Source organism: Sceloporus undulatus, chromosome 7 (genome assembly GCF_019175285.1).
Source record: "Sceloporus undulatus isolate JIND9_A2432 ecotype Alabama chromosome 7, SceUnd_v1.1, whole genome shotgun sequence".
NCBI classification, from domain to species: Eukaryota; Metazoa; Chordata; class Lepidosauria; order Squamata; family Phrynosomatidae; genus Sceloporus; species Sceloporus undulatus.
In genome coordinates this window covers 16,938,552-16,965,600 of record NC_056528.1, presented here as the reverse complement: position 1 = coordinate 16,965,600, position 27,049 = coordinate 16,938,552, and the positions used below count along the sequence as shown (strand labels likewise).

Sequence of the window (27,049 nt, the reverse complement as noted above, 5' to 3'; positions counted from 1 at the left end):
TTGGAATATTTTGGATTGTGTCATTTCAGGTAAAGGTGACTCAACCTGTACTATTTTTTGGAATGCCTTCTCCAGCGTCGCTCACCTGACACTGGCATCATAGTCCTTTTTCGTATCAGATTGTATTCTTGTAGGTATTTCTTCAGTGCTTTTTGATCTTGGCACTCTTTCAACTCATGGCTGGTCTTTAATTTGATTTGATAAGCTACAGCATTTATAGTCCTGCTGATTTTATCTTGGTTTTATTGCATGCTCTCTTGAGTTATTGCTATGTATCTATCTGTCTATAGATGTGTCAATCCTACCTAGAATACTCTGGTTGTCAGGACAGTGAAGAGCGATGGTGAGGAGATTTTGGGAGAGCTGGGACTGGAAAGTTCATACTCTTTCTTCTGATGAGTGGCTCTTTTTGCAAAACAAATTCTGTCAAAGTGCAGAATTTTGATTCTTCTTCCCAATTCCAATCTTCTAAAGACCATTTTAGTTTGCTGGAGTGCATGCATATTGTAAAAATAGTGCAGGTTGTTGCCACTTTAATTCCCATGGCTCCAGAAATCCTGGGAGTTATAGTTTAATGAGGCACCATCCCTTTTTGACAGAGATGGCTCAAGATCTTGTAAAACTATAAATCCTAGGATTCCATTGGATGGAGCTCCAGCACTTAAAAAGTGGTGTCAAAAAGCATTATTTCTACAGTGTAGATGCATCTTAGGTCAGTTCCTTCCATGATTCAACTCTTCTCCATATATTTGTGGCCTTACATGCTCAGGTGAACTTGGCATGGGAAAATGGCATAAGAGTTTAGCTCCAGCTCTTGCAAGCCCTGGTACTGTCCTTGGCTTTATGAACATTGTGCTTTTCTTTGGACTTCCATGTTTACAGAGCTTTAATAAAGGGCCTCCACTTGGTAGGATCCCAGCCCTGATGGAATGTGTAGTGCGTCTCACTCCAACCAACTCTTGTTTTAGGCAAGAGCAATTGAGTTAATTGAGGATCATATTCACTTGGCTTAAGTTATTTGGGTTGGGGTCTGTGCGGAGCTGTACAGACAGGGCAAAAAAAGGCAGCCGGAGACCCTGTTTGGGTTGCTGATGCCGGGGACTGGTGGCGCGAGACCTTGCAGATTGCCATGGTGACAACGGCAAATTCCTCCCCGGGTCTTCAAAGTGAAAGACATATTTGTTTTGCTGGCACAACTTTGGGCCACAAAAGCCAGCTCTGTTGGAGGGGCAGGAGGGGGCTTCCAAACACCTGCCAATCTGTACTTTGTCCCTTTTCAAGCCCCCCGCTGATCAGAAATTCAAATATTTTTTCCCCTTTGCTAATCTCCGTTGTAATCTGGAGAACATTGGCTCTTTCATGCTCCCAGGTTAAACAGTTTTTCCTTTTACCATTCCAGAGAGAGCGCAAGAGAGAGTCATGGACTCTCTATTTTCTCCTGCTGCCCACGCACCTCTGCATTGTGGTCGCAGTTGGATTTCTTTTCACTTTTTGCCTCCCAGGAAAAAAAAAAGAGGGGGGGAATGAAATGATTAACTAGGAAAAAGTTAAACCATTTCGTCACGACTGGTTTGAATATGTTTGCTTTCCTCCCTGTTGTGAGATAACTAAGCCCATAGGAAGTAAGTCCGCAAGGGTAGGTGGTGTGCCAGGCAGACAGAGCATTGGCCTGATTTGAATCTTTCTTTGCACAAATAATCCTTCTTTGGATGAGTCTAACCCACACTGCAAGATTTTTGTGAGGTTAAAACGCAAGAACCATGCATTTCTCACTCCAAGTTCCTTTGGAAGAAAAGTGGGGTGCATAATGTTATCACTATTGTTGTTGTTGGGTGCCTTCAAGGTGAACCTAAGGCAACCCTATTGTGGGGCCTTCTTGGCAAGTTTCATCAGAGGGTGTTTGCCATTGCCATATTTTGAAGCTGAGAGGGTATGACTTGTTCAGAGGTTTCATGGTTGAGCAGGGATTCAAACCCTGTTCTCCAGAGTCATAGTCCAACGCTCAAACCATTACACCATCACAAAATGTGATCACACCCTCCAATATTTTCCTTCCTCTGAAACATAGCCTGCAGCACCGCGTCTTTATTGGCAGTCTCCCATCCAAGTACTAACCAACACTGACCCTTCTTAGCTTCCAAGATCTGACAGAATCTGGTGCCTTTAAGGTATTTAAGCCCAGGATGACCACCATATCTGAAAGATTACTTTCTCCTATATGAACCTGCTCTGTTCATAGCCTACCAACGATCTTTAGGATTTCAATTACTAACATTGTATATTGCATAACCTCTCCACCCACATCCTGTATCTTTGCCATTATAGGTTCCTATACTCTGTTCAACCAAGACCTAACCTGTAAAAGACAGGAGTAGTCCTACTGTTAGGGCAGATGGGGCACTTCCTATCAAAACCTCGAAAACCCCACCAGCAGACCTTTGAAGGGATAAGACTGGGGGGTAAACTATAGTGGGACCTTGTTATCCGCTGGGGTTTGGTACCAGGATCCACCATGGATAACAAAATCCGTGGATGCTCAAGTCCCATTAAATATAATGGCAGAGCAAAATGATGTCCCATAGATAAAATGGAAAATCAAGGTTTGCTATTTGGAATTTATACTTTTTGGGAATATTTTCAAACTGTGGATGCTTGAATCTGTGGATAAAAAAATGCATGAATAAAGAGGGCCAACTGTAGATACGTATAGTTGGCTCTGTCTCTAGTACTCGAAGCAATTGGAGTTTCCTAGAGAGGTAGATCGGTGAATCTGAGGCCCTTTGACCCTACACAACTATGGTGCTATGACTTCACTTTAACAACAGTTACTGCCTCCTTCTGTGGAGTCCTGGTGTTTGTAGTTTGGTAAGGCACAAGAGCTCTCTGGTTGTGGAAATCTAAATCTCTCTCTGTATACTACCACTCCCAGGTTTCCCTAGGATGAAACCATGGCAGCCAAAGCAGAATCACTGTGCTATAATAGTGTAGTGTGAAAAGCCCCAGAGGTTTTGTCCATGTGCTGTCCAAGGTGCTGAATCTCTTTTGGCAAGAGGGGACAGCATCCGAAATACCCTTTCTAAAGTTTGGGCAAAACTCCAGAGTGGATTCGCAACCCCACCGACATGGAAGCCAAACGCTATCACTGGTAATATTGTGGCAAAGATTTCCCATCTTTTGTAGGCAATGAAATAAACCATTGGCTTGCTGCAGGGGTCTGGTTCTGCCCTTGAGATATCTAGTTCCCGACTTTCTATTTTCAATGCACCTGCCTTGTAGTAGTACCACCATAACTGAGTATTACTACTTGCAGCCCCTATTTTGCAGGAGCAATCTAAATAATACTAATTTGGCACAAGGAAGGTTGTCATACATGCACCTTATTTTTTAAAAAAAGAAGTTTGTTGTGTGAAATTCTCCCTTGCCAGTTCAGATTGCAATACTCTCTTCCACCTCTCCATTCATTTTGTGTCTGCTAATAAGAGATGTGGCTCCTTGACACACACACACACAACAAATTCCCAACCCACATGGTTCCCATCAGGCTATGAGAGCAACCAAGCCCTTCATAAGATCAGGCTTCCAAGTGTCCATTATCTCATAAAAGCCAGCCAAATCCCTCCTTGATTTTCTTCTTCGGATGCATTTGGAATAACCCTCTCCACCTCCCGGTCTCAGACGCAGAGATTTGCTGTGTAAATAATCCCAACAATAATCCCAGCCTGATTTCAGCTAATTAAATCTTGTCCAAACATCCCCACTCAGGGCCAATATCTCCAAAGACAACGAAAACACCAAAAGAAAGAGGTGACACAGGGCGGGTGCGAGCGGGGAACCTTAAAGCATGGCTCCCCCCCAAAAAAGAAAAGAAAACCAGGCCTTTAATCCCATATCTTTTGAAAGAGCGGGGGGGGGGGGGGATAGCAATGTCCTTCAAAAAAAAGTGGGGGTCACCTTTTTTCCCCTTTCTTTCTTTGGCCTGGGCACCAAGAAGTGGAATTTTTCATTAATGAGCAGCTGGGTCATCAACCCCACAAAAGCCCTTCTAATATCCTGTGGGCTTACAAGGGGGCAATGGGAGACCCTCGACAAGAGGGAAAATGTGGGGAGAGAGTGAAGGACAGAGGGCGAAAGAAAAGGAGAGGGACCCCCAAGAGACGAGGGCAAATCCCCCGGCAAATCATGATGTAGGCAGAGAATGGGCGGTCATTTTCGATTAAGGAAACCACTTCAAGATTCAGCCTTGACACCATCTTTTCTCCAGCTTTCCGAAGGTGGGATTATCCCCTCGGTCTATTTAATTACACATCAGAAGGGAGGAGTTAAGCCGGGAAAGGGGGGAAAGCAAAGAAATCCTTTGATTGCCTCTTTAGAGTCAGAGCTAAGTCAAAGAATATAGCTGGAAGGCTGAACTTTTTCATCCCGGCAATGCCTTGTCGCGGAAGCCTCTGCAAACAGCTCTCGGCCATCAAGAACCCTACTCTGTCTCCGGTTAATATCCACGGCCGACTGAGACGAAGGCCGTTTAAGCTCCAGATATATATTCTCATCCAGGCTGGTGATTCCTGTTATCCCCTGGTTTTCTCCAAAGAAACAGATGCTTTGTTTATTTCTGAAACAGAGAAGAAAAGATGAAAGTGACTATTGATTGCCAATGGGTCAGTTATGGTCGATTTGATCCCCAATTGCAGTCGGCTCTCCGTAACCGCGGATTCTTTATCCGCACATTCAAGCATCCATGGTTTGAATATATATATATATATATATATATATATATATATATACACATACACACACACACACACACACACACACACCAAAGAGCAAACCTTGATGTTGCCATTTTATAGAAGGCACACCATTTTATGATGCCGTCATACTTAATAGGACTTGAGCATCCATGGATTTTGGCATCTGTAGCGGATACCCAGGGCCCACTCTATTTTGTTCCCCCCCCCCCTTCCCAATTTTAATTTTTGCTTTCCGTTTTTTGGGCCGAAAGCGCAATGTTTTTGGTTTGCTGGAATTTTTCAATTTTAAAAAGAATAAATAGAATGATCTTCTTTATATAAGGCCAAATAATACCCCTCAGAAAGCCACCCCAAAATGTTGCAGAGATACTTGGAGAGTCCTGATTAAAAGCAGGGTCCTCTTGTAGGAAGTTGCCACTTTCAAGATCGAAACACATCTGAGAATGATTAAACGAAGCAAGCTATTAGATTTTTTCTCTCTCTCTTAAGGAAACAATAGTTAAATATCTCTCCGCAAGTATGAAACACTTTATGGTACTGTCTCTGGCCAGCCTCATTTTAAATTGACTTGGATAGAACAGACACAGTATGTCTAACCAGTAGGTTATTACCTGCTGCCCAAGTATTTACAATCAGTTAAATGTGGGAGGTATCCTTCAGTCCTTGCCTTCTCTGACCTTGCCAAGGCTTTCTTTTCATGCTCATGGCAAAATCCATCAAGATGTCATTTTTTGTAGCCGGGCAAGTTTAGAACATTTTTTGTTTTTATTTACCATCTCAAATCTACGTCTACATGTTTACGACGTTTAGGAGGAAACCATCTATGCTAGGCGTGCATGAGAATTTCATTGGGTTTGTTGTTGTTTTTATACCATTTGCTTAAAAAATCACACATTTCCTCATTTAAATTGGCGGAAAGAACACGCGATATGCAAAATATGAATTTAAGAGGAAAGGTTTGCCTATGAGCGGAGGATGCTGAGTGTGGAATTCTTTAAACTGACTCTGAATTCCTGTGGATCCAATCATATTTGTGGTGCTGAATTAGGATTGCCATTGCTTGCTTTTTTCCTGGTGGGCTCCTCATCTTTTCACAGTTGCATGCAAGGTACTGACAATATGGTTCCCTCAGCCTTAAAACCCAATTGATCTTGGACAAGTCTCAGCCTCAAGGGAAAGCAATGGCAAACCTCCTCTGAACAAATCATGCCAAGGAAGCCCCATGATAGGTTCACCTTAGGGGTCACCATAAGTCAGAAATGACTTGAAGGCACACAATACACACACATACACAATTTGGGAAATTACTAGCCTTATTTCCATTTGGTCAGTGCAGGTGGTTAACAAGGGCGGGCGGTCGGTCGGTCAGTTGGTTGGTTACTGGTAAGAACTTGCCCAGATTGCAAAATTGTGTCATAAACTTGAATCAAGGTCTTGAGATTTTAAAAAATGCAGTGCTAGGATTTGTAGTTTTACAAGGTCTTTAGCCTCTTCTGCCAAAGAGTGCTGGTGGCTCACAATGCTACGGATCCCAGGATCCTGTAGGTGAGGCCATGGCAGTCAAAGTGGTATCAAACGACATTATTTCTACACTGTAGATGCATCCTTAGTGATTTTAAATATTATTTGAATACTTGGAGGATACAAAGACGGAGGGAGATACAGACAGACCCAGCCTGCAGTTTCTGGGTAAGAGAAATTCATGTCAGGAAAAACAAAAATCGCCCTGCAAGAAATGATTTCTATGAGATGATGAGCAGGCAATAAAGGAAGGAAGAGGAGTTGGGGAGGGGGAGAAATGAAATCTGTTTCCTCATTGCAGTCAGACCACTTAAAGATCTGGGCCAATATGTTTTAAATTAAAGATATCATACTTTTAATACTGGTGGTTAGCCAAAGAAAATGTGAAGATTCACCCAGCTTGAAAATCTACAGAAGAGGCGCATATAAACAGAGGGGGGTGTTCTGATTAATAACTGATGTTGAATGATAAACCTTCCTTCCTTCCTTCCTTCCTTCCTTCCTTCCTGTCTTCCTTCCTTCTTTCCTATTTTCCTTTTATTGGCACAAGATGGACGCTTTCGAAGCTCTACTGGCTTAGAAAGTTTCCATCATACGTTTTGTACATTTTGGTTAGCCGATTAAAGGTATCACTGTTTTGTGGGTTTTGCTGTTCCAGGAGCATACTTTGATGTTGCTTGGCCACATGTGTCTCCATGTTCATCTGAAAGCCTTGGAAGGCGTGGATCATCTCTCCCATACACATGCATGCACACAGATGGGGGCTGCATCCCCACTGCAGAAATAACCCAGTTTGACACCACTTTAACTGCCATGGCTCAATGCTATGGGATGCTGGGAATTGTAATTCTGTGAGAAATTTAGCCTACAGTTAAAGCAGTGCCAAACTGCATTAATTCTGCAGTGCAAAGGCAGCCTGAGTCATTTGGAAATAAAATGCCAACCACATTGAACTAGGTCTCCACACTTAAGGGAGCATCAAGATGTGATTGGAACCAGTGAGGCTTTGGAAGGTGAACGGAGAGCAACATTATCTTGTCTTCAGCTTCCACAAAGCCCTCATTTGTAGAACAAGCAGCTCTGGGGCTGATCCTGGCAAATGGCTGCCCCTCCGTGGCTACGGCCAACAGACCTAGATTAATAGGACATTTCTTCCAGAAGGGATGACTCGTAGACCTCCTCTGACACGCAACACAATTTTATTGCATTGCTGAGACTAATGGCACAAAGGATGCCAGAGCATCCATCAGCAGCAAAGCCAAATTGGATATATAGTGCCCAGAGAGATGCTAAAAGGAGGCAGAGGCGGCCAGAAGATTTCTCCATCAGGAGCACCAAGAATTACGCTGTTTGGTTTCCATATTCATGCACTCAGGGAAAAATCAACCTTTTGTTGCAATTCTTGGATCTCTCTGTATGGATAACACTGTTCAGATGTGGAGTGCTTCTGATCTGTTACACTTGTTCCCCAGATATGCCATTCCTTTCCTCTATAGTTATCTGTTTCTCCATCCACAACATTCAACATCGGTAGTTTTGTGAGGCATTTGCACTCTGTGGCAGAGAAGGCAAGTGCCAGGTTTCCATAGGCTGGGGTTACAGCACTTAAAGCGATGTCAAACTGCATTATTTCTACAGTGTAGATGCATCCCTAGAGTGGACCTATTAAATGAAATATTGACTCTCATACACAGAACTTGGTATCACTTGGGGTTTGGTTCTGGAACCCTCCGTGGATACCAAAATCAGTGGATACTCAAGTTCCATTAAATATAGTGGCATCATAAAACAATGTCCCTGATATAAAATGGCAAAACCAAGGCTTGCCTTTTAGGATTTATATATATATTTGGAATATTTTCAAGCCATGGATGTTTGAATCCATGGATAAAGAATCTGTAGATACGAAGGGTCGGCTTTAAATCTGTTTGATTCAGTGGGCCTTCTCAAGTCAGAAACCATAGGATTTAGGCATCCTGTTCTCTTGGAGGGGTCAACACAGCAGCTAAAGCAAGGATATAATGGGAGCATGGGTTCTCATGCCCTTGTGTGCACAGAGCATTGGAAGTGGTATGGGTATGGGAAAGGGGGAAGATACTCAGGTGGAAAAACGCCTTTGCTGGTTGGATGACAGTCGATGTTTGTCTTGGAACAATGCTTCTCCATAGCTGCCTTGGGGAGTTCCAAGAAGCCTGCGTTCAAGCTAGCAATGGCGATGAAACAGGAAGAATTACCATTGTGTATTCTGTTAGGTCCGAGTAAACAAGGAGGCCTCTCCTGCCTCAGGTACACAGATGCTATTTGGACAGCTGCAGTGTCCATTTTGAAGGATGGCGTCTCTCGGCAGTCAATGCGCCAATCTGATACGAGGCTCACGATGAGTTGCGTGTCTCCATAGAGACAGTGAATGAGCCCACAACCGAACACAGACTGCCAGGGCAGGTTGACAGGGTTTGAGCAAAGCCTGAGCAGAGATGCAACACGTCAGACCTCAGAGCGGGGTCTTTCCACTTGCCTAGCTCTGCCCAAACGCTGGAAAGGATAATCACGGGAAAAATAGCAATTGAATGTGGGGGAAGTGGGTGGCACAGAATCAGCAGTCCAAAAAGCTCACCAAAAATGATGTGCTACATGCTGATGATGCTAAGCCCTTGTTCCAAAGACATAAAATCAAAATCCAGGAGAAACAACAGCATGAGACAAAACTTACAACAGAGAAAAGGGCAGATCTTAGAGTTAAGAAGTAACTAGTTACAATAAGTAGCTTTTGTTGTTATTGTTGTGTGCCTCCAAGTCATTTCTGACTTATGGGAACCCTAAGGTGAACCTATCACAGGGTTGTCTTGGCATGTTTCTTCAGAAGAGGTTTACCCTTGCTATCCTCTGAGGCTGAGAGAGTGTGGCTTGCCCAATATTACACAATGAGCTTCATGGCCAAGCCAAGATTCAAACACTGGTCCCCAGAATTGTAGTCCAACACTCAAACCACTACATTGGCTGCCTACTTATAATTAATTCCCTTTTCCCGATGACTGTGGCATAACTAAGTTACATTCCCATTGTGACTTAATAAGGAAGAACTTCACTCCTTTTGCAATACAGCTGTAACTTTTAGTTACTTTTACACTCAAAAGAAATGTGTGTGTGGATGTAACTTCAAGTTGTTTGCAGATGTATGGTGGCTGCATTAATTTCCTACGGTTTTCTTAGGCAAGGAAGTGGTTTTGCTAGTTCCTTGCTCTAAAACATATCCTGCAGCACCTGGTATTCATTGGCAGTCTTTCATCCAAATACTAACCAGGGTTGACCCTGCCTAGCTTCCAAGATCAGATGAGATGGGATGCTTTTAGGGTATTGGGTGCATGGTTGGACCCACCCTACAGAGAAATGGTAGCATGCCAGGTGCCCTGTCCATGGAGAACCTGTAGATATAACAGCAGTGGCTACATCTCCAGAGATAGGTAATCTCCTTTCTCTGCAGTGTTCTGCACAGGGAAAAGGGAATGAAATGGTGCTTGGTGTACAAAGAGTGTACAAAGAGTGGACTTGCCCAATTTGGGGCCTGATCCAGTTTTTTGCATGCCACAAAACCCCATCCTAGCCCCAGCGTTTTGGAGAAGCACCAGGTCTTTCGTTGACATTGCCAACTCAAAGGCAAAGTTGGGTTCATGCAGAGAACCTGCAGTATTGTACTGCATATTGTCATGTTTTGTTGATCAGGGAGTACAGTACTTGCTTCAGGAGGAGGACAGAGTTTTTCACCATTGCCGAAAAGGCCTGAACTACAAAGTTTCCCAGTAATAAAACTGCGTTTTACTGAGACCAACCATTGATCCATCTAGCTCTGAGGGGCCGTGCCCATGTCTCCAAAGTCTTTCGCCTTACCTGCCCTCTGATCTTGGATGGAGTTCCCAGGGACTCAGCCTGGGATCTTCTGAAAACAAGTGCTCTACCACTAAGCTCCCATCCCCTCTTTTACTCCAAGGCCTCCTTCCATCCACCTGCTATTACAGATCTTCTCAGAAAGTAATGCCTGATCATCCTCTAAGGAATCCCTGTGGTTCTCTGGAACAGATTTTGAAAAGCACTGATATCATAGATTATTGGTTTGGGTCCAGCTTTTGCTGTCCAGAGTCCAACAACTTGAGGAGAGCGCTTTTCAAAATAGATCAGTGTTTTTTGCTCACTGCATTCTGGTCCTTAAGTATTAGACTCTTCTCTTTTGCTGTTCTTTTAAAAAGGAATTGTGTACAGAGCAGGAGGGAGGCTCTCAGGAGGGATATGACGGTTGGGACACTGGATGCTATTTTCATTCCTCTGCCCTCTCCCGTTTCCCAACTTATCCGCCTCCTCTCTGTTTTGACAACCATTCCTTGGAACCTTTGCAGGATTGCATACAATCCTCCAGCCGGCCCAAAGAGTGAATGCCAAACTTTTGCAAGCACTGAGGATGTCTCAGCCTGTAGACGCTTCATGTGAAGAGTGTCTGCCTGGCAGCTTGAATGCATCCAAGAGAGATCCCAAATATGCTTGGAAGCCAGTTACTCTTTTCGCCTCGCAACCTCAGGCTGACCCCCAAGGCAGAGGTAAATCTTGAGGAGGACAAAGAGGGCTTGGCAGGGAAAGTAACTTTCAGTACTGATGGTTTGTCTGTTTAGGGAGAGAAGAAACTGGCTGCATTCAGATTTTGGAGTGTTGGATTGAGACTCTGGAGAGCAGGGTTCGATTCCCAACTTGGACGTGAAACCCACTGGTTGACCTTAGGCAAGTCACACCCTCTCAGCCTCAGGGGAAGGCAATAGCAAATTGCCTCTGAACAAATCTTGCCAAGAAAAGCCCATGATAGGTTCCCCTTCAGGTTGCCATAAGTCAGAAATGGCTCGAGAGCACACAACAACAACAACAACAACAACAACAGTTATAAATTTATGAATATAAATATACTTATTTATAATTAGTTTGTTCCCATACAAACTCACCTAGGCAAGGAAGATGGTGGTCACTATCTGATTGCTACTCCACTTGGAGTAGACCCTTTGGCCTAATGGTATTTACCTTACATGTTGACTCACCGTTTAGTTATAATCCAAAGTGTGAAATTTCTCAGAGCTCCAATAAAAAGTTGCCTTTTAAAAATTGCAGCTAAAACAGGAATTAAATACAGTCTGAATATATCTTCTCCGGAATTATGAAATCCCAAATACTCCAAAATGGTTGGCTGAGATAGTGACACTTTTGCTTTCCGAGGATTCAGTGTGCACAAATTTTGTTTTGTGTCCAAAACGATTCAAAATATTGTGCATAAAAGTCCCTTCAAGCGATGTCGATAAGGTGTATATAGGAAACATAAATGAATGTCATGCTTAGACTTGGCTCCCATCTCCAAGATATCACATTATGTATAGGCAAATATTCCAAGATCCAAAAGAAACCCCAAATCCTAAACATTTCTGATCCCAAGCATTTTGGATAAGGGAGACTCAACCTGGATTGGGAAGGAGGGCCTAGAAATTTGGCAACTAAAAGGAGTCAGGATTCTTATTTCGGGGGGCAGTGCCCTCTTTCTAACTCATGTAGTTACATCCCTGGTGAAGGGGTTTGTTCTTTGGTGCTAAATGCTTTAATTGACCAATTTACTGATCAAATTGATTGCCGCTTACGAACAGCCAGATGTAAGACCCGAATCCTAATCTTTAATTTAATGCCAATTCCTTCTTCTTTCCCTCCCTCTTCTTCTACGTCGTATGTCACCAGACACAACTAGCATGCTAACAAGTCACTGACACAAATATGCAAACCCTCCTGTTCATCATTGAATGGTCCATGTCTCACTTGCAGACCTGAATGTCAGAGCCTTGGCTTTAAAGTTAGATGCAAGATTTAAGGCCTGCACCCCAGTTTGGGTGGGACAAGTGGGCTGAACATCTGGGTTTGTCTGCAAGTTGCCGACCCCGCAGATGCAATTGGCATTTGATAGACATATGGACTGAGCAGATGAGGATGGCTAATGTAATGATCAGGGAGCGTTCCCTTCTCCAAAGGGTTAATGTGGGATCTTTTTAATTGTCAAAAGAGCTCCAGGCTATTAGGGTTGGCATATTCTTCAATAATCTGTTTTATTTTTACCTGCTGGGAGCTTAATTAAAAAACAAAGAGGCTCAATTTAAAGCCCATTACTATGCTAATTTTGTAGGAACTGGGCTGCGATTAAGAAGCTTTAAAAAGGGGAGTTTAGTTTGCCCTGGGGGAATAGGTTGGAGGCCGTTTTGATTTCGTTTCATTAGCTAGCTACAATTATTTATAAACTAAATGGAAATCATGATATTAAAGAGTAATAAAAAAAAACCTAGTGTCTATGTATTATTGAGCAGCGGAAGTTTTCGCCTTCCTCCCCCACCATTTTTCCCCTCCCTCGTTTTTTAATTTAGCATTGAAACGTGCCGCCTCTTTATTACTGTGACTTGCAGTTAACACAGCTAAATGCAGTTGTTAAATATAAGACGCCTTTTATATGGGCCCATAAATTGGGAGCTGTCTGCTCCGCTTTCCCCTATAGATCACGTGAATACGTTTATAAAGACATCAATGTGACAATAAAGATGAAGTGCGGACCGTTTGGGCGCAGAGTTTTATGAGATGGTAGGCAAGGAAGTCTTTTTGCGGAGAATAAATTATCTGAGCGGCACGAAGAAGACAGTGTGTGTTTGGGGACGGGTGCAGAAGAGGCAAGCCTCTAACCTCAACATGAGTCTGTTGCATCCAAAGAGCCAAGCTGGCCTCCGTAGCATCAGGATAAGGAGATATCAAAATAAATGGGGAAAGACAATGTGCTGAAGTAGTTAGCATTTCCAAATGGGATTGCAGAAGACTTCAAATTCCCTGCTCAGCCCTAAAACTTGAACCAAACACTTTCAGGTCTGAATCCTCGAAAGCGTAGCCTCACTGGATTAATGGGATTTCCCCCTGTGTTGCCATTCAACGGTTAATTCAGTGATGTTCTGAAAGCCTGTCTCCAAACTGCAGAAATAATCCAGTTGGACACCACTTTAACTGCAATGGCTCACTGCTATGGGATTCTTGGAATTGCAGTTGGTTGTCTCGATTTAGATTTGTTCAGACCTCAACTGGAATACCGTGTCCAGTTCTGGGCAGCACAATGCAAGAAGGGCATGGACAAGTTGGAATGTAGCTCTAGAAAGATGATCAAGATGGTCAAAAGATCTGGAACTAAGCCCTGTAGGGAGTGGAGTATGTTTAGCTTAAAAAAGAGAAGTCTGAGAAGGGATATGAAGGAATGTAATGTAGAAACCAGCATGGTTTAGGTGTTGGACTATGACTCCAAAGACCAGGGTTCAATTCCCAACTTGGCCATGAAACCCATTGGGTGATATTGGTCAAGTCACATCTCTCAGCATCAGGGGAAGGCCGTGGCAAGCCTCCTCTGAACAAATCTTGCCAAGAAAATACCATGATAGGGTTGCCATAAGTCAAAAACAACTAGAAGGCACACAACAACAACATGGAGAAGATAGAGCCAGCTTGTTTTCTGCTGATCTAAGCTGCACTCTAATGGTTTCAAATTACAAGAAAAAAATTCCACGTGTTACGGAAAACTGCATGCAAGAATAAATGCTTATAATTATAATGGAGGTCAAAATTGGATGGCACAGACTCCTGATGGAATTCATGGGGAAAAGACAAAGACTGGTGCTCAGTGGTGACCACCAGCTCATGGAGGCTGAGTGAACAATTGTTTTCAAAGGCTAGCCAGGAAGCCCAAGGTCTTTCAAATGGCCTCCTCTGTTCCCCCTTTCTCCCTGAGCTGCCTCCTGACCTGACATACACCTTACATTCTTCCTTTCATGATGGACACAGTGGGTATGTGCCTCCAGGCAGCCTGTGACTTCACCCTGGCTCCTGCTTCAAAGCAACTGTTTACAGATGGTTTGCGTCGGATGCCCCATAAACAGTATTCTTTTTGTCTCCAAAATAAAAAGCAGCTTTAAGCCTTTAATGATAAGGGATTTGGGATGCTTTGCCGAGCCAAAGAGGGCGAGCCAGCCATCGGCTTAGTGAGCCGGAATGCACTGCACGCTCCCAACGAAACCACTTGGATAACCCACCCCATAGTCCCCTCCTCTGTGGATTCCCATCGTCCTGGCCCCAGATGTGAAGACAGGACTGACCTGAGTAGAAAATCTATAGGCAACTTATGGCAAGTAGGTTACAGGACTGGTCCCACTTTTAAGTAGGAACATAGTTCTTTTTAAAGCCAGGGCATAGGTTTGGGTCTTAAACCAGCTACAGGTTGGGTCTTGCTTGTCCAAAATGCTTGGGTCCAGAAGTGTTTTGGATTTCTGATTTTGGGGGATTTTAGAATATCTGTATTCGTGTATAGAGACAATGTGGAGAAGTGATTTGAGCATTGGACCATGCATCTGGTTGACCAGGGTTCAAATCCCTGCTCAGACATGAGAACTCACAACACAACAAACATAATGGAATATCTAGGAGATAGGACCCAAGTCTGAGCACATTTATTTATGTTTCGTATACACTTTATACATATAGTCTGAAGGTGATTATAAAATTATCCAAGAAGAGAACCAGATCTCTCTCTGTGTGTGTGCATTTAGACTGCTCTCTGCAAGGTTTCCTGTGGCTCACTCTTGGTGTGCAGTCAACTGGTGGAAAGAAAGGTCTAAGCCAATATTGATGTTTTTGGTGAAAGGTGCATTGCCTGCTTTACGCTTCTTGGCTTATCGGCAAATCTGTAAATACAGGTGTGGAGTGTCCAATTTGCTAAATCCCCAGAGCAAATACAGAGGCCAAGATGAGGCGGGACCCTTACCATTGCTAGTCCTTTACTCCTGGTAATTGTAGGTTTAAAGGCTGACACATATGCACCAGCTTTCCCTGTTTACTGGCCCTTGAAAAGTCCCCACCTCTACCTTTTACTTCTTTCAGGGGGCATATTAAAATGTTCCTAGTGTGAGATTTGTCACTCCTTGAAACTCAGCTTCCTCTTATCCAACAAATTAAAGTTCTGGAATGGTGGGTGGATTTATTTTGTCTCTTAATGCAAGCACACATAAATGCACATGAGTGAATCTTGCCACTGGAAGGGACCATAAAGGTAATCTAGTTCATGGTAGATAATCCACTTCTATGACAACCCTGAGAGGTGGCCATCCCCAGGTGGTTTTTTGGATAGGATAGCAGGGGGAGACTTAGCAATGGAGATGTAGCCACATGCCAGGCATACATGATGAGCATCTCAGCCAATGTCTTTTGTGCAAAGCACACCTTTTTTTTTTTTTTTTTTTGCACAAAAAATAATGTTTTGGGATGCAAATTTGAGCTTTGCACAAAACCCACATTTGCAAAAAGAATTGTTTTGCAAATGCAAAACACCTTGTGGCAAGTTTGAGCCCATTTTTAATGGAATCTCTTGAGAGAGTTATTTTCATCAAGCATGAGAAAAATTGCAAGTTACAGCCCTATAATGCAGGATTTATTTTCAGCATCCCAAACAAATGGCCATCCAGCCTCTGCTTAAATACTTCCAATGGAGAGCCTACCATCTCCTGTGTCAGGATGTTCCACAGTTGAACACTGTGCCTAATGTTCACCTTAAGTTGGCTTCCCTGGCATTTGCACCCATTAATTCCAGCCCTGCCCTCTGGAGCAACAGGGAACAGTCTGTTCCACCTTCTTTGCACAACAGCCCTTCAGGTGTGTTAAGACGGCTATGCCGTCTCCTCTTAATCTTCTCTTCTCTAGGCGAAATACATTCTAGCCTTTCAACTGTTCACGTTTTTAGAATTGGGGTATGTAAGTTCTTCCTCCTCTAATTGGCCAAGTACTTTTGAAGAATAATTGCAATTAGGTCTGGAAAACTTTAATCTGTTCAGTTGGCAGAGGAACGATATGATGACACCTTGCGAAGAAGGTGCAGAAAAGGGCAATCAAAATGATCAAAGCCCTGGAACAGCTCCCCATGGGGAAGGTTTATAACCTCTGGAGCTCCTTCGCTTCAGAAAAAGCAGGCGAGGAAGGAGAAGACACGATGGAGGCATATTGCAACATGCACGGTATGGGAAAAGGCACCCTCCCTCCTAGTACTTGAACCCAGGGTCATTGACTGAAGCTGGGAAGATTCGAGACAAACAAAAAGCCAATCCCTTTTTTTTTTCACGCCGTGCGTAGTTAAGCTGAAGGATGCACCACCGTAAGCTGTAGGCATGGTTGCCAACCTGGAGAGCTTTCAAAGGGAATTAAATAAATTCTTGGAGGACAAGTCTATCCATGGCTATTAGTCATGATGGGCATATGTTACCTTCTCTTAATCTGGGGTGGACATAGTATAGTCCGTGTGCCCCATGTGGCCTTTGGATTCTACATTTGGGGACCTGAAGCCCAGCACCAGCTCACCAACACCTCCCCCCCCCCATACACACACATTTGTTTTTTAGAAATTGTATGATTTTTCTGGCAATTTTGTCCCCAGTCCACACAGAAATATCTAGTCAAAGAATTGTTCTCTCTCCTCTCCCTCCTAATCCTACTCTGCTGACAGGGCTGTGCAGGTGATCTTGGGATTCTGGCAAGTAGCTGCCATCCAAGGACCAGTCTAGCTAAATACATAAAATTTCAGCACTAGAAGGCTGGCAACCAAGGGATAAAACTGATTTATGATTTATAGCCATATTGCCATCAACAAATTTTGTCATAATAATAATAATAATAATAATAATAATAATAATAATAATAAATTTTATTTATACCCCGCCCTTCCATGAATATGATTATGTGCCTACAAGGTGTTTCCGACTTATGGTGACTCTAAAGTGAGCCTATCATGGGATTTTCTTGGTAAGGTTTGTTCAGAGGCAGTTTGCCATTGCTGAGGCTGAGAGAGCATGGCTTATCCAAGGTCACCCAATAGGTTTCCATGGCTGAGCTGGGCATCGAACCCTGGTCTCCAGAGCTGTAGTTCAGTGCTCAAACCACAACGTCATGTTGGATCAAAAATGCCATTGCTTCATGCTGTGGAATTCTTGGGTACATAGTTTAGGGATGTACCAGAGCTTCTCAATGCCCTTCCCTAAACTACCAAGCCCAAGGATTTCATAGGAGAGAACCATGAAATAATTCTGCAGGATGAATGGGCCCTGAGTCTAAAGCTGGGATTGCCATCAGAAGAAAAAATGAGGATTTTGGAACATGTGCAAGCCAAAAGGCACCCCGCTTTTTGTTTTGCATATGCTTTTGAGACGACCTGCTGGAAATGTGTGGGTTAAACGGGGGAGCCCCCGCTTTCCACCTCCTCAACTTGGAAAGATATTAAAGTGGAATTAAACCTTTCCACAATCCCACTCCTTGAGTCATGCAGGCCTCCCTTTTTTCCAGTATTACGGCATAATTGTACCTAGCAGCGGGGTTCTGAGTGACTGGGCCTGGAAAGACACAAGGGGCGGGAGAGTTAAGTCCACAACCCTCCTGCCCCTTGCGATAATCCTCCTTGTGCCTTCCAGGCAGATTGGCTTTGGCAAGCGGGCTTGTGAAAAGATTTCTTTCTCTCCTTGCCTTCTCCTCCACCCCTTTCCCCCAAAACCGGAGGGGAAAAATGAGGGATGCAAAAAAAAAAGAGAGAGAGATTTGTGTTGTGACTCTTTCCCCCTTCTCTCCTGGAGAGGTGAGGTTGCTATAGCAGAGTCACCGCACAGGCCACAAATCCGATGGGGAATGGGATGCCGGTGTGCAAGTGTGTGTGTTTGTGTAGAAATGCAACACAGGGGGGAGGATCAGGGGAGTGAGCCAGGCAGCAAAGAAGATTCCAGACCGGGGATTAGAAAGGGGGTAACAATGGCCAACAGGAAGATCGGTGGGGGAACAAATAAGCGTTACAGCCCTCCCCGCCAAAGAAATAATGCAACGTGACAAAACAAGAGGAAGTCTTGGGAGCAAAGGAGGAGAAAAGGGGGGAATGGCTGACAGGCTAACTGAGAGGTGAAAGAGTGACAAAAGAGCAATGGATTTGCCTCAAGGTTGCCCCCCGGGGTTGGACGGAAAGGAGGAGCAAGAAAAAAGAAGAGGGTGTTTTGGAAAGGAAGCATAGGGCTTCTGTCGGAACAAGAAGTCACTTCTTGCTGATCATTGAAGGGCATCCAATGAAGGAATCCAGCCCCACGCCTCCTTTTTTTGGGGTGGTGGAGGTGAAGGACAGGATACTACCTTTCAGTCATGCACTCAGCCAGATGGATAGCTCAGAATTTGTCAGATATGCAAAATTGTGCCATTTTTGCATATACATGTGCAAAGTTTCCTAGGCTTGTCCTCCACTGCTCCTTATCAAGGCTAGAGGGAGCAATGGGTTGTTAACACAACAAGGCCTGAATCCTGTTATTGGTCCTAATGTAGACCCATGCAGTTGTTGGAACTGAGCTGTGTGTTGACTCTATATTTAACCATTGACTGAGTCAGTCTACTCTAGTTGGAAGTTACCAACAGGATGCCACTCGTTGCTTCTTTGAATTAGATTCTTTCATCAATGACAAAGAGTTAGGGTGTCTACAACTACAACTATTCCCAACTAGCATAGACTCATTGACTCATTTGTGAAATGGGGAGTCAACACATAGGTAAAGCTCACCGATTCAATGGATCTGCTCTAGTTGGGAGTAATGACAGGATCCAGGCCATTATTGAATTATCATTGTAATGTGATCTTGTGATGGCTGCATCTACAGTGCAGGAATAATTACCATTTAACACCCCTTTAACTGGATAAATATATAAAATGTAAAGATATACGGATTGCAATTTTAATGGTTACTAACTATTTCATACTACATATTTAATTAATCATAATTGTTCCATGAAGCCAGAAAGATTCTCGGGGAAGCCACTGATATCAGATGTTCTTGATATTCAAAAACGTATACCCCGTGTTTCATTTCAAAGGTGTGATGAAACTCTTCCTCGGTTGGTGTTTGCTTCGTTCTTCCTTTTATGTAAAGATTATTTATTGATCTCTAAGACTGATAAATCCTCTCTTTCAGGGCAAAACCTGTCCTCTGCAGCTACAGGAGAGGAATAACATATCAATCACGAAAAATCATTAAGACTGCAATTCAAAACAAAACAATTACAGCATGACAACATTGAGCCGGCTGTAGTTAAAACAACACACGGAACTGGGTATTAAAAAGCATTTTCAAAGTTTTCAGAATCAGGTTAAAATAAAGTAATTCAGAGGCCATATATCTCCCTCTACAGGAGAATTGCACTGCAATGGAGCAAGAACTTGTCTCTCATGCCTATCAATCTAGTAGATTTCTAGAGAAGGGCTCACAAGAGATATCAAGGCAAGTTGACATGGGGACAGGTAGTCATTTCAGATTATGTATTTCCAATAAGAGCTTTAATAGTCATTACAACCCTTTTCTGTACAGGTACAAGATAGGTCTTAGACATATGCCCTGATTGCTTGGCACCCACAAATTCTCAAGCAGATGTATATATACCACAGTGAACCTTCTGAACCATCTTGATAGCCAGCCCTGGATAGAGCACATCAAAGTAGCTTCGTCTGAAGGACACCAATAAATGAGATGAGTTTTTAGTTTCTAGATAGGATCACAGTTGAGGAATCAACCTAAGCTGATAAAAGCTGGTCATGCAATGACAGTATAGAAAGGAAGATGCAGTCTGCACATGCTTGCCACACTCCCAACCTCCTTGTATTCAAGGCCTTGCATCCACATAGAACCTACACTAGGGATAAGCAACCTGAGTACCTCCAGATATTTAAGACAACAAATCCAGTCATCCCTGGCATTGGTTTTGTGATGTCCAAGCTCATGAAAACTATAGTTTACATATTAAGAGACAGGTCGCCCTGTCTCAGACTGCACACATTTGCTGTAGGTGTGCAATTTGTCCTTGGTTTCAGGCTGAATGTAGTGTCAAAGGCTTATGGTAATGGCCTTCTGTTGTTGTTGGCGGTTAAGTCAACTTTGTCTTCTGGCAGCCCTATCCATGAGAGACCTCCATGGGTCCAACCCTGAAATAGAGAACCTTCCTATGTAAAGAGGACATATGGCCACCTTAAGTCTAGTAGTATTTTTTTCTATGATAGACATGCAAACTGTCACTTCGTAATCAACACATTTTATTTATTTGTTTGTGGTATTTATACCCCGCCCTTCAGCCCTAAAGGCTCTCAGAATGGATTATTATTATTATTAGTGAGTGTGAATACAAGCTAGAGATGTCATTCTTTGCTAATTTCCTTCTTGAAGGAAGCAACAAGTAGTTTTAGCAATTTTGTTCTTGCTGCACAAAAGTCTTTGAAAAATGTGCCATTTTTGAGGATGATTTGCCGTTTGAGACTTATTCTGTGCCAAGAAAATTGTGTGTGGTTGCTTTGTGCAAAACAGGCCTCATGGAAAAGACCATGCTTCTGCCCAGAAATATTATTTTTTTCTGAGCAGCAATGTTATCTCCTTTGCACACAAAGGCTGCTTTATGCACGCAACAACCACATGCGAATTTTGCAAAGAGCAAGTCCCGAACTGCGAAGATTCGCATCAGTCCAGGATTTTTCACATCAAGGTTTCTCAGCACTCAAGAAGCATTTTTTCCCTATCAGTTTTGAATATTTGTGAATATTCTTCCCATCCCTAATATATGTGAGATGGACGCAAACACACACACACAAAATGAAGGCTCATAGTCCAGGGTCAGAGAGCATCCTTTGAAAAACAGTGAACCTTCACTCAGATGTGTCCCTCTAGAAATTCCTGCCTCCTATTGTTTGAACAGAGCCCAGGTGAGTCCAGGCAGGCATCTGAATATTGAAGTCCATTGGGAAAAGAAGAGGGAGTGAAGAAAAAGTGTTCATCTCTCATTTGGCAACAAATCAGACAGGAAGAGGAGTGAGTCTCCAGCCAAATGCCATTTCCCCCTCCAACAGCAAATCTTTGCCAGCGTCGCCTTCCTGCCCCCCACTGTTTTATACGGAGAGAAGGCGAGGAAACTGTAACACATGAAACATTTTGTTTATAAAACATCCATACTTTTTTTGTTTTATTTTCCCTCGTTTCCCCCACCTCGCCCCCACCGCCTTTGCAATCTAGATAACAGATGACACCGCCGCGCTTCCCATGTCTTCCGCAATAACTTTACCCCAAACCCCCTTTTGAGGGGGTTATTAATAAAAGATGGTGTTGATGAGTTTGGAATTTGGCAATCGACCCCCCACTGGAAAGACATTAACACCGCAGGACGAAGGAATCTCTCCCTTGCAAATCAGGGACTAAATGGCTTCCTTGATGGGCGCCGGGCATGAGAAACTCCTGTACAGCATCTCGGCAAACCAGCGGATGAAGTGATTTGCTTTTATAGAAGCCCCAACTCTCACCCGCTTCCTCCACCCTTCATCTTAATGTTCCCATTCTGGGAGAAAGAGTTGTCATAAATTCCTTCCCTAAGTCATTCTTGCCTGCCATGCTACCCAGCCATCCTTTAAGACCAAACAAAAAGAATAAAAGGGTTGTGAGTTTCCTTAGCATTGTATGGGGGCTTGTTGGGTGTAGGCCAAAGCAAGACGTTGCGGGGCTGCAGGTCCCTTCAAAGAATTGTGTGGGTTCCAGATTTAGTTATATTTAGAGTAGACCAGGAGAAAGCTTCTGCAGAGCCTCTGGCAAACAGTGGTCCATATCCTAACCAGTGGTTCCCAATCTTTGGTCCTCCAGTTGATTTGGACTTCAGTTCCCATAATTTCTGACTTTTGGCCTAGTTGACTGGGGCTTCTAGAAGCTGAAGTTCAACACTTTGGAGGACCAAAGGTTGCCCTAGACCCACTATGAGTTGTGCCAATCCCTCACACTGTCACCAAATGGAAGGAGAAATCCACTTCCATTTTCCAAAAAGACAAATTTATTTATCCACTTACTTTGATTTAAAAAAAAAAAGATGGCCAAAGTCCTACACCAAAGAAAGAAAAATCATGGAGTAAGTAAGTGAGAAGAAACAATCCCCTCATTTCAGCCCCTGATTTCTGTCGCAGGCCTGGTACATACCAACGTGGGGCTGATTTTAGGGCTCGGAAGAGTGCAGCATCTGCATGCTCCTGAGCCCTAACATGTGCCATGGGTGCCATCATGGCTCGCCCCCATCCATATGGGGGCCGCCATGATGACGTACATACAGCGCAACATTTAAACAGCACCATGCCACACGGATGTCATCAGCGCACATGAGTGCAGTAATGGCACCGCATGCACACCCTAAAAACAATCCAGCAGGAGCGGGTTCTTTTACGGGCTCCCAGAGGCCATGCCGTTTGGTTGCTGTGACCTCTGTCTGGGGCAGAAAAGGGCGGCATCTTGCAGCCCCTTTCTGCCCATCTCTCAAGCCCCTAACTTTCCAAAAAAAAAAAAAAAAGAAAGAAAAATTGTGTATATATGTGTGTATTTGAATGACAACCTGTGATCAACTGTGGTTGGTACTTATGGATGGACTTCATAGCATCACCAGGGGCTGTACCTCAGTCTCAGGGTTTGGCCAGGAAACGTCAGGATCTGAATGCTCCTGAACTGGCAACCTTATTTGGAGACCTCAAATGGCCTCTGGAATCTGGAGCAGAGCAAAGAAAGGCAACCTCAGTTGAGCCCATGGCATCATATGTATGATTCTCTGTATTTTGGCCACAATATTTGAGTCTGATTCAAGTAGAGAGGTGGAATCTATTAGGCTGAGCCTGCAAAGATTCTACAGGTGGGGATGGAAATATGTTAAGATGCCTAATTCCATCTGATGCTCCCGTTGCAACATGTTTTCTATGGCTGCAGAGACAAAAGCCACTCTGCAATCCTTGCCTCACGTACTCTTTGTCCGCTTCCAAAGTTTAGCCTGAAACTACAGTTCTTTCCCCGCCTCGCCAAATAATTGCTGCTCATTAATCCATTAGGCTTTTTAATTGCAGCTGCTCTTGCTTTTTGGGAGTATTTTTTTCCTTTATGGATCCAGCCAGCCCCCTTGAACTTTTTGTAGTTGTTGTTCTTGTTTTCATCTCTGTCGTTCTCTCGCTCTTGCTCTCTAATCGTTTTGCAGCTCCAGAGCAGATTAAAAGAAAATTGCAGCCATAATCTGTAGCATGCAATTGCCGCACTTGTAAAGAGTAAATGGGTGTTACGGGAAAGGGGGGTTAAGGCCCATTTAGAATCCCAAAGGTGGAGCACAAGGAGGCAATCTGGGGGCTTGCAAATGAAGGATGGTTTTAATTCTCTTCTCGCAGCAATGATTTGATTCCTCATCAATTTTGCCATCAAAGCCCTGGGAGAGAAGGATACCACCAAATCCACTCAGAAGACACTGATGGAATGGGCCAAGCGTCAATTACAGGCCCCCAAAATAAAGCAGAGGATGATCCATTCTGCCTCATTGCCATGAGGGACTCTGGATCCTTGGGCAAAACCTATTTTAAAAAACAACAACAGCGGCAGCAACAACAATTCCCTCTTTCCTCTGTTAAAGCCAGCCTGTGAATAAGCAACTATATCCTTACATACCCTTCAATATTATGCAGATGAATCCTGGGACACATATGGCCAAGCACCTTCAGTGTGTGGTCAAAATGACTACAGTTATTAATGAGGAGAACAAGCAAGGAGAGGCTGCAATGGTTTGCTTTTGCCTGAGCTTACTGGGAAGGGCAAGCTTCCTTTCTGCTCCTCTCATCTCCTCCCTTCTGAATTAACTAAGTGCAAACTACTTTTGCACTTTAAACACAGTGTGCAGCAACCTAAGTGAGCTGAGCACAAAGAAAGATGGGAGGAGAAAAGGCCGGGACATTTTGAAAGCAGGCGAAAAAGTGGAACAGCAGACGTGCGCAGAACTCAACTCAGTAGTTTTGCAAGAGCCATATTCAGATAGGGCTGCCATTATGTTACAACATACAGGCATCATTTGTTTAGCAGCAGCCAGCACAATGACTGATGAACCTTGGCCTGATGTGCAATGGGCACTGATGTGTTTTGGGGAGCTTTTCTATGTGCATTCTATGGCTAGGAAGTTCCACAACAAAACAGGAGTTTCCAAAATCAGAACTGCTTGATACACGTTGGAGCAACTTCTGACAGTGTCTGGATACCCATCTATACAAGTCACTAACAGGGTTTTCTTGCATTTCTGCAGCATAGCTATCCATTGTTTTTGCATTTTTATGCAGAAAAACACATTTTTGTTGGCATCATAAAAATCATAGAACAGTGATGGCGAACCTATGGCACGCGTGCCAGAGGTGGCACTCAGAGCCCTCTCTGTGGGCACATGTGCCATCACCCCAGCACAGAGTTTGCCAGAGTTTGTTAATAGAAAGCCAGAGGGACATGGCACTTTGCAATTAATAAGTGGGCTTTGGGTTGCAGTTTGGGCACTTGGCTTCTAAAAGGTTCACCATCACTGTCATAGAATCACGGAGTCGGAAGAGACCACAAGGTCCATGCAGTCTCACCCCCTGCCATGCAGGAATACATACTCAAGAAGAATTGGTTAGTTTGCAGAGAAAGCAGGTTTTGCAGGGGAAGAAGACTGCACAAAGAATATTTGTTTCCTTTCTCAATGGGGGGAAATAGATCGAAATTATTCCTGATGAACTAGACAAAGATGTATAGCTCCGTTTTCTTCTAAAGCTATTTTTTTTAATGGGCTAATGTATGTTTTTAAGTTTGAACAAAGGAACTGCGTGTAAGTAAATAAGATTTAAAAATCATGGACAAGTTGCATGAGTGAGCCAAGGACAACGTAAGCCTGGTTTGTCATCATAACCTCCGCAATAGCGCCTGTCCAAAGCTTTAAATAAATTCTAGCCAACTGAATGAGCCTCAACCGGTTGAGCAAGGTTCGTCTTGACGCTCCTGTCCTGTTTAGCGTAGCCTGTGAACCGCACTTAATGTGAACAGCAAACCCGACACAGCGCAGCGGTTATCTCTCTCCTGCGCCGTAAATGAGTTATAAGAAAACCATTACAATCTATTTGCCCCACAAACAGGAGGAAATTAAAGACCCGGGCGAGAGGATTGGAAAGGTAAAGGTTAGTTCGTTAGGACATTATTATAAGAGCAAACAGTGCTGAACGGTGATTTGAAGGCGGCGGAGGGCAAGTTGAATTTAAAAAGCAAGCTAACAACCTAGGAGGTAATAAATCAGCCACCCATATTAAAAATAAATAAATAAATACGCCAGATGGTTTCTGTCCTGGCATTGCAGCCACGGCCTTGTTTCCACTGTTGGCTGCGTGCAGGGCAAAGATTGCTCATACTTTACAGCTTCCTAGGAACATCCAGAACCATATCTGTATTTCAACCTCTTCCACTCATGAAGATGTTTCTTTTTCTAATTAATCCGGGGATGTATGCTTCCATGAGCACAGCATGCATATGGCACATGGATCAAGTTAAGATTGTTTTAAAAAATACTACAAGGACTGGCCTGGCACCCTTGGGTGGAGGCAAGCACTTCAGATGGCATGTGCTGGCAGCAGAAAAGCCAACTCCTTACCCATTTCTTCTGGGGCTATTGGGTATTTTTCTTTCTTTAGGGACAGAGGTGGTCAGAAACCTGATGGTATCTCATGCTTACATAAATTACCCTACAGAAATGGGGGGACATTTTTTTTGTTCAGTCCAGCACCTCAAGGTTGTAGAAGCAGAGTTTTGCATGCAGGGTTTGTCATGCATGGTTGTGAATTGTGCGTTCATGTGCATTGTACATTGAGGTTTATCAGTATGCATTGTGGGTTGCGCACACAGACACACATGTCCATTGGTTGCACACTGTCGCAGTCCACTAAAGAAGTGACTTTGTGCAGCCACCACATAATTTCATGAGTGCTAATCCTCTGTGATATTGGATTGCCATGTATTGGGGGCTGGCTGGTAGATGGATATAGATATAGATATAGATATAGATTGTTGTCATGTGCCTTCAAGTCATTCCCAACTTATGGTGACCCTGAAATGAACTTATCATGATTTGGGGAGGGGGTGAGAGTGTGTGACTCACCCCAGATCACCCAGTGGGTTTCCACGGCAAGCGGGGATTTGAACCCTGGACTCCAGAGTCCAATGCCCTGCTAGCTCATGAGAGCAAATCTACTGGTGCCAAGAGTCCAGTTGTGCAGCAAAGAAATTGCAAGGAACTTCTTAGAGGTACAGCAAAATGGGTTCTTAGAGGAAAGCATCATGGAATCATGTTCTAGCTGTCTTGGTGGGAGTGCATGGGAAAAGCCCATGCAAACAGATATCAAATTTAGCTCAACTACAGGGAGAGTGCTTTCATTCTTCCATTCATTCATTCTTTCTTCCTTAAAAAGAAAAAAACAGTGCCAACACATACAACAGGAAACTGACCTTGACAAGCAGCCTGACGGATATCTCTTGATCAGGACCACAGCTCATTAGGTGGCTTAGCGTATAAATACAGGGCAGTAAACCTGTTGAAGGGCTGAAATGGAAGCTGAGCAGATCACCCAGAAAGGGGTTTCCAATCCAAGCAATTAATCTGGAGTGAGAGAAGCCAAGAGTCAGATCAGACACAGACATCCCTGGTCTTCCTCTTGCTAGACTCACAGCCCATAAGAATTGCTTCACTGGACCAGGTCAATGGCTTGCTTTAAAAAACTGTGCTGTGTGTGTGTGGGGGGGGGGGGTTAATGCCTTAGTTTGGGCATTTTATTAGCCCCCAGGAAACCCAGGGGGGCACAAAATGCC

The 27,049-nt window shown here is 43.7% G+C and overlaps 1 protein-coding gene across 1 annotated transcript in view; it reads left to right on the top strand.

Annotated features, from left to right (window-relative positions):
• Positions 1-27,049, top strand: part of LMX1B (LIM homeobox transcription factor 1 beta) — a 121,812-nt gene that overhangs the window by 78,538 nt on the left and 16,225 nt on the right. The window lies entirely within an intron of this gene.